General features: G+C 29.5%; 1 long non-coding RNA gene across 1 annotated transcript; it reads left to right on the forward strand.

The window, feature by feature from the left end:
• The first annotated feature begins 5,506 nt into the window (after nucleotides 1–5,506).
• Nucleotides 5,507–10,468, forward strand: LOC112803721 (uncharacterized). Its single transcript, XR_003202691.2, has 3 exons — nucleotides 5,507–5,802; nucleotides 6,260–6,375; nucleotides 8,545–10,468. It is a non-coding gene; the product is annotated as an uncharacterized lncRNA (long non-coding RNA).
• Nucleotides 10,469–16,004: the final 5,536 nt, after the last annotated feature.

Below are 16,004 nucleotides of genomic sequence, written 5' to 3' on the forward strand. Positions count from 1 at the left end.
AGTCAAATAATATCCCGATATCTACTACTCTTTAAATGAATTTGACTATAACACGTTGCGTGTTGATGCGATTGGTTGGTTGCGAGATTTTTTTGTAAGACAATAATAATTATAATATTAAATGTGCTTAAACGAAATCTGATGAAATATGAAAATAAATTTTTATATAAATATTTAATAATATATGTAGTGGAAAACATATGAAATACCTATATAATTCTTTATATATATAAGAATACATTAAAACCAATTTTGTATTAAATTGAATTGATGATGTGATATGCAGGGGTATCTATATATTTTAAGCAGGCCGGGGGACGGTGGCCACCCCAGAAATTTTATTTTCGGTGACCTACTTATTTTGTTTACAATATACATATATTGTAGGTTTTGTTAGAAGTTGATCATAATGTTTGTCTAGTATAAAAAGTACAACATATTTGTTTTATCCTGTAAAAGATGGTGATGACTAAACTCATCATGTGTAGCCAAATTTTGTTTATTTGTGTAAGTTCAATCATGAATAAGAGGGTCTCGTAGTCCACTTTAAAGTAATAGTAGTGGCTTGCATGCAATTAATTAAGTTTGGACACAAATTAAATGTGCTTACTACAAAATTAATTAGACCTAAGATCGCCTCCATTTGATAATTTGATTATAGAAAAGATATACAAGGTGAGAGAGAATAAAAGAAGAACGAGAGATACTGCAAGGATCCATGAAAGTTAAGAAAATATTAGCAATAATTAGCTAGTAATTGGTAATAGAAATTTTCATATAAACGAACACCAAACATTTTTTAGTCACCAAAATCCAAATTGGTTATTATGTATAGTTATATATTAATATATATTTTACATATTTTTTTATTAAAATAATCTATCAACAGAATAATTAAAAATTTTACAGTAAAATAATCAAACAATTATGATCGTCGAATAGTCTAATTTTTTATAGTGGTAAACAAACTTTTTTCATAAATATTAAATATATATATTTTTATGGAACTATCTTTGTGTTCATATAGTATCACTCAGTAGTTATCGTACATATAAAGGAGAAAATTAAAATGGAATATTGGAAAGGGTCAAATGAAGATTAGTTTGTTCCAGAAAGAAATATCTGTGTCCGTGGTCACCGCGTCCTTTATATTGAACACGATCACAGTCTGATTCAGATTCACATTCACATTCACGAGCAACACACTTTCTGTGTCTTAAATTCTTAATAACTATCTTTTTGCTGACAAATTGCTGATACGTTTAGATATATTTTTACCTAACTCAAGAGTCAGGACCACACAATAATGCAATCTTCAATCCCCATCCATTTGCGTTATTTTGTAACAGTACAAAAATGATCACACATAAACACTAGAAATCATTCATTAAATTATTAGTTATTAACAATTAAAAACATTATATTTGTAAGTGTTTTATAGATTTTTTGTGAAGGTTAATCGATTATCAAAATAATTAATTTTTACAGTAGAATAAACAAATTTATAATAACAAAACTAGAGATGAATTTATGGGGGTATGTCTAAAATGAGCACAATAATTATGTGTTTATTGGATATATATGTCACATTTATATAGACCATTAGATTATATTAGATGGAAATCAAAGATTAATATAAAAGAAGAGTATTGATGGACTCTAATAAATACAGAATATTCTAGTACATAATTAAATGCTTTAAATGACAATACTTTAATACATAATATTTTAAATAGTAACAGAATCTTTTATTTTAAATAATTAAATATAAAATATATAAGTACAAAATATATCAGTATTTTTTATTCATTAAGATTAATTATTATGCAAGAAATTTTTATAATATCAAAAAATTATATTAAAATGATATTTTAAACTGTAACATAAAAATATAAAATAATTAAAATTTTATTTTATATTATTTGACAAATAATTAGATTATTATATTCAAAATTTAATAACTAACTATTTTGTTAAAGATATTATTATATAATATAACTTTTATCAAAATATTTTTAAAATATAATTTATTTAAAATATTATATATAATACATGAAAATATTCTTTTTTATTTTTTTATTTTTCTAGAAAAACGTAATAAATAATATAATTCTAAACATATGCCTTTCACATTATATATTTATTTATTAGTAAGACCTAAACAAACAAATACTTATGCAATTAAAAATATAAAACATATAAATATTTTTTATTTATTAAAATTTATTATTATGTAAAAATTTTCTATAATATTAAAAAATTATATTAAAATAATATTTTAAAATACAACATAAAAATATAAAATAATTAAATTTTATTTTATATTACTTGATAAATAATTAGATTATTATATTCAATACTTAACTAACTATTTTTGTTAAAAATATTATTATATAATATAATTTTTTTACAAAATATTTGTCTAAATATAGTTTATTTAAAATAGTATATATAATACATGAAAATATTATTTTTTATTTTTTATTAAAAAAACTGAATAAATAATATATATCAATTATGTATATATATCATATGTGTGTATGTAATAGTGACTGATATAGAATTAACATATTTTTTTTATTTTTTAGACTTTCTAATATATATGCCACCTCATGACTCTCTCCTCTAATTTTTTTTATTCATATTTACTTTGTTGTAATATTAAGTAGATAATAATTTAAAATTATTTTTTAAATTTAATATTTATAGTTTCATATATATAATATTTACAATTATATATTTATAATAAGATTATTTTTTATTTTTTATTATTTTCAAATATTTTTTTATTTTTTTTAATTAAATTTTTTATTCTCTAACTCGACAAAATTTATATATATATATATATATATATATATATATATATATATATATATATAAGAAATTGACGTATAAATGTTTTTCACAAAATATTTTTTATTTTATATAATTTATTAAAAATATATTTTGTTAAATCCAAGAGTAAAATATATAATTTTTTAGTTTTAATGTAATAAATTTAATATGTTATTTGATTTCAATATTACTATATTCTTATAATTATTTAATTTATACAATATTAATAGATAGTATATATATATATATATTGTTAAATTTATAGTTAGAAGACATTGAAAGAGAATGGTATACTTGAATTGAGGCTCTGAAGGAAAAAAATTTCACAAACCAGAGGAAGAGAGGGTGAAATTGAGAAAACTAACAATTCTATTTCTCACTCTTCTAATTCGATGACTTTGAACTAACTATTGGTTATATACACTAAACTTATAACTAACTATCTATACTAGACTAGTATGTGTCTATTGCTATTGCACTCACTCCTTATATATGTATTAGATATATTACCCAAGTGATATATATATAAAAGTATCATATATTTTATTATATAAAGATAAAAAAATTTTATTCTAAAAAATATAAAATAGATAACTACAAAAAGTATAAGTATTTTTTATTTATTAGAATTAATTATTATGTAAAAAAAATTATAATATTAAAAAATTATATTAAAATAATATTTTAAATTACAACATAAAAATATAAAATAATTAAAATTTATTTTATATCACTTGATAAATAATTAGACTATTATATTTAAAATTTAGTAATTAATTACTTCGTTAAATATATTATTATATAATATAATTTTTTATCAAAATATTTGTAAAAATAAAATTTATTTAAAATACTATATGTAATACATGAAAATATTAATTTTTTTTAATTTTTATTGTGATATAACACGTTTATTGTGATATATAATACATAAAAATATTACACGTTTAGTATTTCGGAAATTAATTTTGTCAAAATATTTTTTATATTTTTTATATTATTTTTTATATAATATAAAACATGAAAATTTTACACGTTTTTTCAAATAATATATAATAATTAATTTTGTTAAAAATAATATTATATATGTTATTTTGAATAAAATGTATGTTTACAAATATTTGAACAAAAAATTATGTTATATAATAATATATTGTTAATAAAGTTAACTATTAATAAATATTTTTTAATGAATAATCTAATTATTTTTTAATAATATAAAATAATTTAATTATTTTTGAGTAATATAAAATAATTTAATTTTTTATATTATGTAATTAAAAATAGTATTGTATAATAATTAATCTTAATAAATAAAAAATATTTTTTTATGTATTTATATATTTTATATTTATTTTAAAGTAAAAGATTATATTTGTTATTTTTAATTTTTTTATATTAAAATATATTTATATATGTATATACTAATATATTCTATGTTTATAAAGTCTATCAATACTTCTCTTTCATAATATTTTTTGACTTTTATTTAATAAAATCTAATGATTCATAAAAAATAATACATCTAATACATACAAAATGATTGAACTGATCTTAGACATACCTAGATCTATGTACATTATTGTTGGAGTACATTATTGTTGGAGTAAGTATGAGAATGATACATGAGAGTTGAAAATAGAAAAAACTTAAAATAGAGAAGAGAAAAAGAGTAAGCTTGAGTTATGATTATATTTAAGGTTTAATTACTCTGATGGTTCCTATAGTTTCACCAAATTTTTAATTATATTTGCTATTTTTAATTTTTTTATATTAAAATATATTTATATATGTATATACTAATATATTCTATGTTTATAAAGTCTATCAATACTTCTCTTTCATAATATTTTTTGACTTTTATTTAATAAAATCTAATGATTCATAAAAAGTAATATATCTAATACACACAAAATGATTGAGCTGATTTTAGACATACCTAGGTCTATGTACATTATTGTTGGAGTACATTATTGTTGGAGTAAGTATGAGAATGATACATGAGAGTTGAAAATAGAAAAAACTTAAAATAGAGAAGAGAAAAAGAGTAAGCTTGAGTTATGATTATATTTAAGGTTTAATTACTCTGATGGTTCCTATAGTTTCACCAAATTTTTAATTATATTTGCTATTTTTAATTTTTTTATATTAAAATATATTTATATATGTATATACTAATATATTCTATGTTTATAAAGTCTATCAATACTTCTCTTTCATAATATTTTTTGACTTTTATTTAATAAAATCTAATGATTCATAAAAAGTAATATATCTAATACACACAAAATGATTGAGCTGATTTTAGACATACCTAGGTCTATGTACATTATTGTTGGAGTACATTATTGTTGGAGTAAGTATGAGAATGATACATGAGAGTTGAAAATAGAAAAAACTTAAAATAGAGAAGAGAAAAAGAGTAAGCTTGAGTTATGATTATATTTAAGGTTTAATTACTTTGATGGTCCCTATAGTTTCACCAAATTTTTAATTAAGTCCCTATACTTTTTTTCCTTTTAATTGGGTCCATATACTATAATTTTATTTTCAATTTAATTCTTGTCGTGACAAAAACGTTTAAAATAACAGAATATTCTATTAAAAATGAATATTCCCATTGTTAAAATTAAAAACCAAATTAAAGAGACTATAATTTTTTAAAAATTCCAAAATACTCCTTCACATTTTACCACACTCATACCTTGCCCTAAGTTCTTCGCTGAGCTTCCCTGTCGTCGCGTTTCCTCCGCTTGGCATTTGTTGCTGGTCGTCCACCGTCACTTATCGTAACCCTGGTGTGCTCCACTACTCGCAGAATGCCACGCCGCTCCTCTATCGCCATTCCCTTTGCGTCCCTTTCACCCGCGTTCATCATCACCATTCCCTTCGCTTATTCACTCGCGTTTGTCATCGCCGTCTCTTTCGCTGGCATCCTGTCGCTACGCCATCCCCATTGAATTTGATGTGAGTTTGTTTGATTCTTTTGTTTCTACTTCTATTTCTGTTCATGTTTGATTCTCTTTGTTTCTGTTTCTTTTCTTGTTTGGATGTGAGTTTGTTGAATTTTTTTAAATGAACATTTGTTGAATTTGTTTAATTGTTTTGTTCCTATTTAATACCTCCTGTTTGATTCTCTTTTTGTTCCTATTTGCTGAATTTGTTTAATTTGTTTAATTGTTCATGTTTTCTAATTTTGTTTAATTGTCGGATTTACTTTCAAATTTCGTTTAATGTTCCCCATCCATTTTCTGTTATAATTGCTCGTGAAGAAAGTATGCTTCATCCATCTCGTAAAATCACCTTTTTGTTTTAATGTTATTTTCTGATGGTGCTCATGTATGTATATATGTTATTAAATCTTGTTGTAGAATGATGAATGAATGCTAATAAGTGATTTGACTTTATTTGAGTGCTTTTATAGGATTTCAGCAAGGAAACATAGATAAACTGGGACATGGAGTTTATGAGCCTTTGGATGTGAATCTCCTCCCACCTCCGCATCTAATATATGCTGAGAATCCTAGTGATTCTGGGAAGGTTAGTCACATGGAATGATTTAATCGTCTGCTATTAGTTTATTATGTTCCCTGCCTCCGGCTATTAATCACATCCCTTAATCTCTTTGGCAAAGAATAGTCCTTACAAGAGGATTACCAATTAGTTAGCATTGGATTGATCTATATATATATTATATAAAAGATAATTAAGTTGGGTGGCAACATTATAAAAGCCATACTCTTACAAATCTTGTAATAAAAAAATGACTCTTCACTTCAGAACTTGTCTCATGATTTTCTTTTCATTTATAAATTTTAAGCTACAGTAACATGTAGGTTTATAATCAAGTAAGACATAGGTGTAATGATAAAGAATTTTTGAAGAATAAACACTGCGAGCTTCCTTAGTATTAGAGTGAGCTATGCTTACTATCAATTTTCTTGCCAAAGGAAGGACAAAATTTTATAGAGGTGAAGGAAGTTATGAAATAGAGTTTAGAATGTACTTTTAAACATGGCTTCAGAATTTTTAATTTTGTCTCTTTAAAGAAGATTCTTGCAAATCGTTTAAATTTCTCACTGAAAAATAACTATGTTTTAAACTATTTGAGCTTCAAATCAAGCACCATTGCTTGAGCTAACGACTTTCAAATGGGTCTACAGAAACTTTGATTAAGTAGCTTGTGATTCTAAACAAGCAAAAACAAAAACACAGCATAATAAATTTTCTTTGGATTTTGCTTTTAAATTTGTTTTGTATCTAATGCTTTGAAATTAATAATTTCTTGTTTAAGGGAATCTTTCCTTTCTTGATTCTTGTATCAAATGGTTTTGATTGGTATTATCAAAACGATGCCCCACTCCACTATGGTCAATTTTTGATATAACCTCTAAAATGATCATTTTTTATATAATGGTTCAATTTGTGTGATGATTAATCTTTTTCTTTTCTTTTTTCAATCTAGACATTGGTTTGGTGTCAGTTACCATACATTGCTCTTTCAAAATCCTTCTCGGCTCAGAAACCAACAGTTATCAATGTTATTGTTGATCCCTTGTTATTGTTAATTCCTATGCTGATTCAGAGAATGGGAGGCTACAACACAAGAACTAATTTTTAATTTATATGTATTACACTGAAATTATGTTTTTTATGGTTTTTGTTTTTAGATTTCAAATTTCAATAACACAAATTATATAGTCTTGTGGTTTTTATGGTGTACCATGATATAATAAAGACACAAATTATATTCCACGAATCCATACAAATATAAAATTTTACATGAACATAATAAATACTTGAATGATGGAAATTGAATTTTATATATATATATATATATATATATATATATATATATATATATATATTACTACTATTTCTGTTTCATTTTATCCCTTCTTTTTGTTGTATGTTCTTAAGATAAGGTATTTTGAAAGTAAAAAAAGGTATTTTTGGTACAATTTGTATATAAATAAGCAAAAAAGAATGATAGTGACAAAATAAAAAGGACTATAGGAATATCTTTCATGTCGTAAAATCATTAAATAGCGATTATAGGAATATCTTTCATTGAATATTTATAGTTTCACCGAATTTTCAATTAGGTCCCTATACTTTTTTTCTTTTCAACTGGGTCCCTAAGGGTATACAAGTAATTTCACAATTCACTAACATTTTTTTAACGTTTAACGTTAACAGGGACTTAATTGAAAAAAAATTAACGTACAGGGACCCAATTGAAAAGAAAAAAAAGTATAGAGACCTAATTGAAAATTCGGTGAAACTATAGGGGCCTGCAGAATAGTTAAACCTATATTTAATTGAGAATAATTATTTTACATTGAGTAAGTGCTGCTTATATATGTGACTGGCACAGTGCCTATTAAAGAAAAGCTAACTACATATTAATTAAAATTAACTTTTGATAACAGAGTTATATGAAAGACAACAGTACCTCTATACCTCTTCCTCCCTAGACTCATGTTGGCTTGATATCCAATCTGAGTTTGTTTTTAAACTTGTGAAAGAGCATAGTAGGTACTGATTTTGTCATAATATCAGCTACCTGCTCACTGGAGAGAACATGAGTTAGTGAAATCAGATTATGAATGACTCTTTTTCTAACAAAAAAAAGATTCAATTCAAAGCGTTTGGTTCTTTGATGAAGGATTGGATTATACGCTAACAACACAGCTGACATATTTTCAGAAAAAATTGTTGGTGAGGCACTGGAAGACTGTTTCATTTTGAGCAGCAAGTTCTGTACCTAGATGAGTTCTAAAAAGGTTGCTGCAAGAGCTGAAAGTTCTGCTTCTGTCGAGCTGCGACTCACTGTGCTTTATTTAGTGCATTTTCAAGAAATCAGATCAGAGCCAAATTAAACACATTATCCAGATATAGACCTTCTATTATCCAAGTCCGAAGCTTAAACCGATTCTGAAAAAGTAGTAAGTCTTAAGTCAGTTGGTTCGTGAAAATGTAATGCTTGATCAGAGGTGCCAGCTAGATATCTCAAGATTTTCTTTGCTGCGCACCAATGACCCTTGCTTGGTTTAGCCATAAATTGAATTATTTTGTTCATGAAATAAGCAATGTTTGGGCTGGTAATGGTGACATATTGTAAACCACCTACAATGCTTCTAAACAAAGTAGGATCTTAGAAAAAAAAAGAAAATCCTCTATTGGAGTAGTAAGTCTAGAAGTGGAAACCATAGGAGTATTTAATGGTTTATATTCATGTATACCACCTCTTTGAAGAAGATCATGTATGTATTTAGTCTAATTCAAAGTAATAATATAATGAGAATGTCTAACAGCTTCAATATCTAGGAAAAAATTGAAATCACCAAGGTCTTTTAACAGAAATAATTTATTCAATAATTGTTGATTTTCATTTTCATCACTTTTAGTTACTAACATATCATCAACATATATTAGTATGTATGTGACAGATTGAGAAGTAAATCTAGTGAATAAACTTGGGTCTGATTTAGTGTTGTGAAATCCTAAAGTTTTAAGAGAAGCAGTAATAGTTAAAAACCAGGCTTAAAGAGCCTATTTAAGGCCATAGATGGCTTTATTTAATTTACAAACCAAAGTGAGGATTAAAGTGTTCAAAACCTTGTGATTGAGACATATATATAGTCTCATGGAGGTGGCCATTGAAAAAAGGATTATGAAAATCATATTGCTTGATTCTCCATCCCTTATATAAGGCTATGGTAATGATGATTTTAATTGGATGGAGATAGATATCTTGTAAAACTGATAAACTCCAATTTTGTGATTTATCTTGTGCTTATTTTGGGGAATTTTATCACCTTTTCTCATATTTATTCAATGAAATAGCATGATTTTGTAATTCTCCCTAGATTTGTGCTTAAATGTGAAAAAATACTTTTTAAGCCCTAAAATTGGTGATTTTAATTTACTTTAATTCCATTCGATGCTTTGATATGTTTGTTGAGTGATTTTAGGTTCATAAGGCAAGTATTGGATGGAAGAAATGAGGAGAAAAGCATGCAAGCGGGAGAACTCATGAAGAAATGAAGGAACCGTAAAACTGTCAAGTCTGACCTCCTGGCACTCAATCGACCATAACTTGAGCTACAGAGGTCTAAATGAGCGGTTTCAGTTGCGTTAGAAATCTAATATCTGGGGATTCGAAATGATATAAAATTTGCCATATGTTGTTTCGCGTATAGGGGCACGCACGCGCCATGTACGCGTGCGCACCGATGCTGCTCGTGGCCCACTTAAGTGAAATCGCCCCCAGCATTTTCTGAAGCACTTTGGGCCCAACCCAAATCATTTCCAATGCTATTTCATACAGAAATCAAGCTTGGACAAGGGGGGAGCAATTGTTTGGTAGTATAGCATCATGTAGGTTAGTTTCTAGAGATAGAAGCTCCCTCTTCTCTCTAGAATTAGGTTAGGTTAGGTTAATCCATCCTAGATCTAGGCATGATTTCTTGATTTCATCTTGTTTTCTTTACAATTTCTTGTTTCTACTACTCTAGTTTTCTTAGTTCTCTTGTCAATTTTACTTTTATGTCTCTTTTGTGATGATGAACTCATGTTGGATTTGGATTTTCTTTTTAATGAAATTTAATGTTGATGTTTCTTTTATTGATGATTTGAGTTGTTGATTATTTTTCTTGCTATTTATAGTTGGTAGATTTTACTATTCTTGCACATTTACCATGCTTTCCATTTGTACCCACCAAGTGTTTGACAAAATACTTGGTTGGGCTTTAGAGTAGATTTTGAGCATTCTTAGCTTGGAAAGAGTAATTAGGTGATCTTGAGTCATGAATACCCAACTAATGTTGGTGATCTAGAGTTGTTAGTTAATATGATTTCCATTAATTCTAATCTTTTGCTAATTCTATTAGTAAGTTGATTAGTACATTTGGATTGAGGTTAACTAGTCTTGTTTGACTTTCTCTCATGGAAGATAATGTGATACCTTCTTCTAATATTGGAGATGACGAAATGAGATAGATTCTTGTTATTATAGTGATATGATTGATTAGTCTTGTTTGATGTTCTCCCTATGTGTTGGAGTTGACTAAATAAGATGAACTAATCATTGCATGACTAGGATGGAAAGCCTATGTTCTCAACCTTTGCCATGAATGTCTCCCTTTATTACTTGTTTTCTTTAGCTACTTGCTTGATTCACTTTTCTTGCCATCTATTTTTCTTGCCCTCTTACCAATCAAAACCACCCTTTACCCCCTTCATAGCCAATAATTGACCACTTCATTGCAATTTCTCGTGAGACGACCCGGAGTCCAAATACTCCAGTTAATTCTTATTGGGGTTTGTACTTGTGACAAAACCATAAATTTAATTTGATTCGAGGATTTACTATCGGTTTGGACTATACTAACAATGGAATTATTTTGTGGAATTTTGAACCAGTATCAATTCAAGCAATCAAATTAATGCAGCTTCTCTCTAGAATTAGATTACGTTAGGTTAATCCATCTTAGATCTAGGCATGATTTCTTGATTTCATCTTGTTTCCTTTACAATTTCTTGTTTCTACTACTCTATTTTTCTTAGTTCTCTTGTCAATTTTACTTTTATGTCTCTTTTGTAATGATGAACTCATGTTGGATTTGGATTTTCTTTTAATGAAATTTAATGTTGATGTTTCTTTTATTGATGATTTGAGTTGTTGATTTATTTTTCTTACAATTTGTAGTTGGTAGATTTTACTATTCTTGCACATTTACCATGTTTTCCATTTGTACCCACCAAGTGTTTGACAAAATGCTTGGTTGGGTTTTAGAGTAGTGATAAACCATTATTTTATGAGTTATATTGTGTTTAATTGAGTGGTTTTATCAAGTCTTTCACCCACTTATTCATATGATTAGCATGCTATTACAAGTCCTTCCCAAAATTGTTCTATTATTGAAAACTTGCTTCCTAAAGATCTTTTAATTGTATATTTTATTCTCCTTTATACCATTCGATGCCATGATCTGTGTGTTAAGTGTTTCAGGCTTCATAGGGCAGGAATGACTTAGAAAATGGAGAGGAAGCTTGCAAAAATGGAAAGAAAGCAAGAAATTGAGGAAATGACCAGCGAGAAGTGATGCGGGTGCATGCTCACGCGACCGCGCAAAATGGAGGAAAACGCAGTGACGCGCTCGCATGCCTGACGCAAACGCGTGGATTAAAAGCTGCATGAGTGTCGCGAATGCATGGACAACGCGCATGCGTGGCACGAAAAAATACTGAATGACGCGAACGCATGGACGATGTGGTCGCATGACGTGCGCGATCTGCAGAATTTACAGGAATCGCTGGCATGGGTTCTGGGCGGCGTTTTGACCCAGCTTTCGGCCCAGAAACGCAGATTAGAGCCAGGGATCATGCAGAGACAAAAGACAATTCACATTCCGCATAATTTTCAGTTTTAGTTTTTGGATCTAGAGAGAGAATTCTACCTCTTCCTCTAGGTTTTTCTTTACATTCATAGTTTAGGATTTGAAGATTTCACTTTCGTTATTGAGAAGAGTCTACCTCCGGAACTAGTCATTCAAGTTTGTTTACTTACCTTTCACTTACTCTTTCATATCCTTAATTTGTCCAGAGTTACAATTGAATTATTTCTAGAGTTCATTAATACAAGACTATTTTTTTAATTGATCTCTTTGATTATTGTTTATCATGTCTCTTTTTATTTTCCCTTTTAATTTTGTGAAGTCTACATTTATGATAATGGAGTCGTTTCCCAACTTGATTGGGAGTTGATTAAAAGAAGAACCTTGAGTTGAAATACTCAAGAGTTCAATTTTAATTGGTTCATTATTGGTTGGCTTGTTAGTAACTAACTCTAATTCTTCCTAAGGGAAAGGATTAGGACTTGTGAATAGCAGAGGGGGAAGAAGAAGAGAAAACGGAGGAGAAGAAGAGGACGGTGCTGGCGAGGCTGGGTGCCACCGTCACCGTCGCCATCAAACCAGAAGAGGATGAGAGAGAGAGAGAGAGAGTGTGTGTGTGTGTGTGACGTTGAGGGAGAGAGAAGGAGGGAGAGAGTTTAAGAGAGATGCCATCGTCGCACCAGTCACCGTTGCTACCGTCGACAGAAGTCATCACCAGAGCTCGTGTTGCCGTCAACGTTGCCAGCTCACGCGCGTGAGAGAGAGAGAGAGAGAGAGAGAGAGAGAGAGAGAGATGCGATAAAGCTCTGCTGCTACTACTGCCATGGCTGACGCCCTTCCAGCTGTTGTCGTGGTTGTTGCCGCCGTGCATAGTCGCCGAGAGCTGCACTAACAATGCCAAAGTCAGTCACTGGAGCTGCGGCTGCTTCATTCTTGGTTATTTTTTGTGTGCAGTAAGTTGTTTTGCTCCGAAAATCCTTTTAGTAGTTGTTCTGTTATATGTTTCTAAGATTTTTGTGACGTTATTGCCATAGGGTTGAGTTTCGGTTATTGCATATCACGATTAAAGTTGCTGCTGTTACTGTAAAGTAGTATGGAGCTGTGGTTGCAGCTACTGCTGTTGTAGGCCGAAAGAATAAGGGTCTTGACGCATTTTGTAGCTTACGGGTTTTGACTATTTGAGGTAGGGGCTTTTTTTCTTAAAAAAATTATTTTATTACCAAGAATTGTTATAAGTCGATATTGATATGAAAAATATATTTTTATGATTACGTGAGTTTTATTGATTGAAATGAGTTGTTTTGGATGAATGTAATTATTTGCCTGATTGATTTATTGACTGTTTGAGAAGGATGGTATTTTGATTTATTGGTTGACTTTGTTGAACTAGTTTTCTTGAGGTATAGCTAAATGATTGGTTACTGTAATTTTAGTTATGTTGATTTCTTTGTTTTGGATGCTGGATTACAATTGGTTTGGTAATGTATATTTATTTGAGAATGTTTAGTTGGTTGTTGTTGAACTAGTCGCTTGATAGTTATATTGGTTTTTTGATTCGTTGGAGTCACTGATTACTTGATTGAATTATTGATTGACTGAGCTGGTGTTGTGGTAGTTAATGAAAGCTTGATTTGGAATCAGAATTATGTGTTTATATTGAGAAATGATTTTATCTTGGAAATCTGATTTGTATGTTTATATTGAGGAATGACTTGGTTTTGAAACTAATGGAAAAGATTGAGAGATGGTTTGGATGGAACCCTTGAAGGGTGGTAAAGTTCAAATTTTAGGAGAGATGCTGTCGAAATTTTTATATATTTCAGTATAATTTGTAAATAGGACGATTTTTAAGTCTTCTGAAAGAGGTTTAAGTTTGAAATTGTTTTGAAGTAGCTTTGAAGGTTCCAAAAAATATTGCAAAAATTGGTGTTGGTTTTTAAGAAAAATGATTTGAGAGAAAGTATTATATGGTATGTAAACCCGTCTGTGAATTTTAGATTAAATGATAAATAAAGGCGATTCATGGCGTGATGTGAACTATATATATATATATGTGTGTGTGTGTGTGTGTATTGCATGGAAAGTAAATAGGCTAAGTATGATTTTGAATTGTGATAAATAAGAGTATAAAGACTTATAGTTTCGATTATGATCATAAATTAAGTTTGATTATGATTATGAGTATGATTGATTGTGATTATTATTGAAATGCGATTGTGGCTTGGCAAGATCTGGGTGTTATCTCGCTTGCGTAGTGATGTGATATTGGTTCCGGACAAGGTCGCTGGTCTTATCCCACTTGTTCCTGGTTATGGTGTGGTGTGAGGACGATGGTGTTGTCCCACTCGCAGATAGGCAATTGAGGATGGAGGATTCCCTCTCTTGCTGTGATAAACAAGTTGAGGACGAAGGATTTTTTCTCTTGTTGCGTTGTGGATGTGGGAAAGGTGGTAGGGCACTCTTGTAACACCCTAATATTCAAATCCTTATGCTCGAGTCATAAGTCAATGATATTACGGTGGTACGACTCTCAGGTGGATTTTTAATATATAAACATAGGTAATTTTGAAAGGAGTATTAATCGAGAAGCCTGAAAAGAGTAGAAATAAAATCGCGAAGACGTATCACTCACGATTCGACAAATCGAAAAGATAAAACATGAAGCCGAAAGCGATATATGGACAAGGCATAAAGGAGATTAAGAGATAGATAACAGATAGATATATATAACATAAGTAAATAGCCACTAGTCGCGACCCGCGAAGTTTAGGCCGGCTAGGGTACAGTATGAAAGTAGTTGACAACAGAACATCCTAATCTCTCCCAAATGAAACATAAGAGCCTCTATAGGCAAGTTCCAAAAGAGTTCAACACATAATATAATATCTTCAAAACAAAGGTGGAGAGATTCTAAGCAAAACACAAAGTAGAGAAAATAAAGATCTTCGCCGGCTCTCAGACGAACCACAGCTCACTTCTGAGCACCTGGACCTGTATCTGAAAAACAAGAGATATATACGGAATGAGAACCCCGGGACCATGGGTTCCCAGTACGGTAAAAGTGTCAAATAAATACAATGCACTGCAATAAAAACTCACTAAGCATCCTAAACTCCTTTTCACCAAGTATCCAGCCTAGATTCTCACTAATCCATAAATAGGCATCTGTCGTAAGGGGATACTAAATCTAGTTCATGTTACACATGTTTCCCAACTCGCTGATTCTTACACGAATCAGACTCAGAATCATAAGCAAAACCATCACCAGTTGTTCTGTCTCAGCAACTCTATATCAATACATCATACCCTCGCCTGGAGCTAGTGAAATCACATCACTGCGTCTACCCAGGGGACTCAAATTATCTCATTCAAAAATCATCATCATCATGCAATCGCATTATCAATTCATCTCATCAAGAACAACCACCAACATCCACCGACACCAACATGAGGGATCTCTCAGTTGTACAAACACAAGCAATACAGACAAGTAATACACAAATAAGGTACAAGTAGAACAAGTAGCACGTAATCAGGTAACATAACATGTATGATATAGAAATCCAAAACAAATAGGCAAACCCAAACAATTCAAACATATGCAAATGATGTATGCCTGCCCTATGGCTGATGATATCATCTGTCGGTTATATAGCCAACCCGACATGTCCTGGTAGCTAACCATTGGACAGAAACACCCCTTGCGGAGCAAGTAGGTTTGAGCTACAACCCCCTTGCTACTACCCGCTCAGCCCAGAGCTAGTGGAA

Source organism: Arachis hypogaea, chromosome 1, assembly GCF_003086295.3.
Source record: "Arachis hypogaea cultivar Tifrunner chromosome 1, arahy.Tifrunner.gnm2.J5K5, whole genome shotgun sequence".
Classification (NCBI taxonomy): Eukaryota; Viridiplantae; Streptophyta; class Magnoliopsida; order Fabales; family Fabaceae; genus Arachis; species Arachis hypogaea.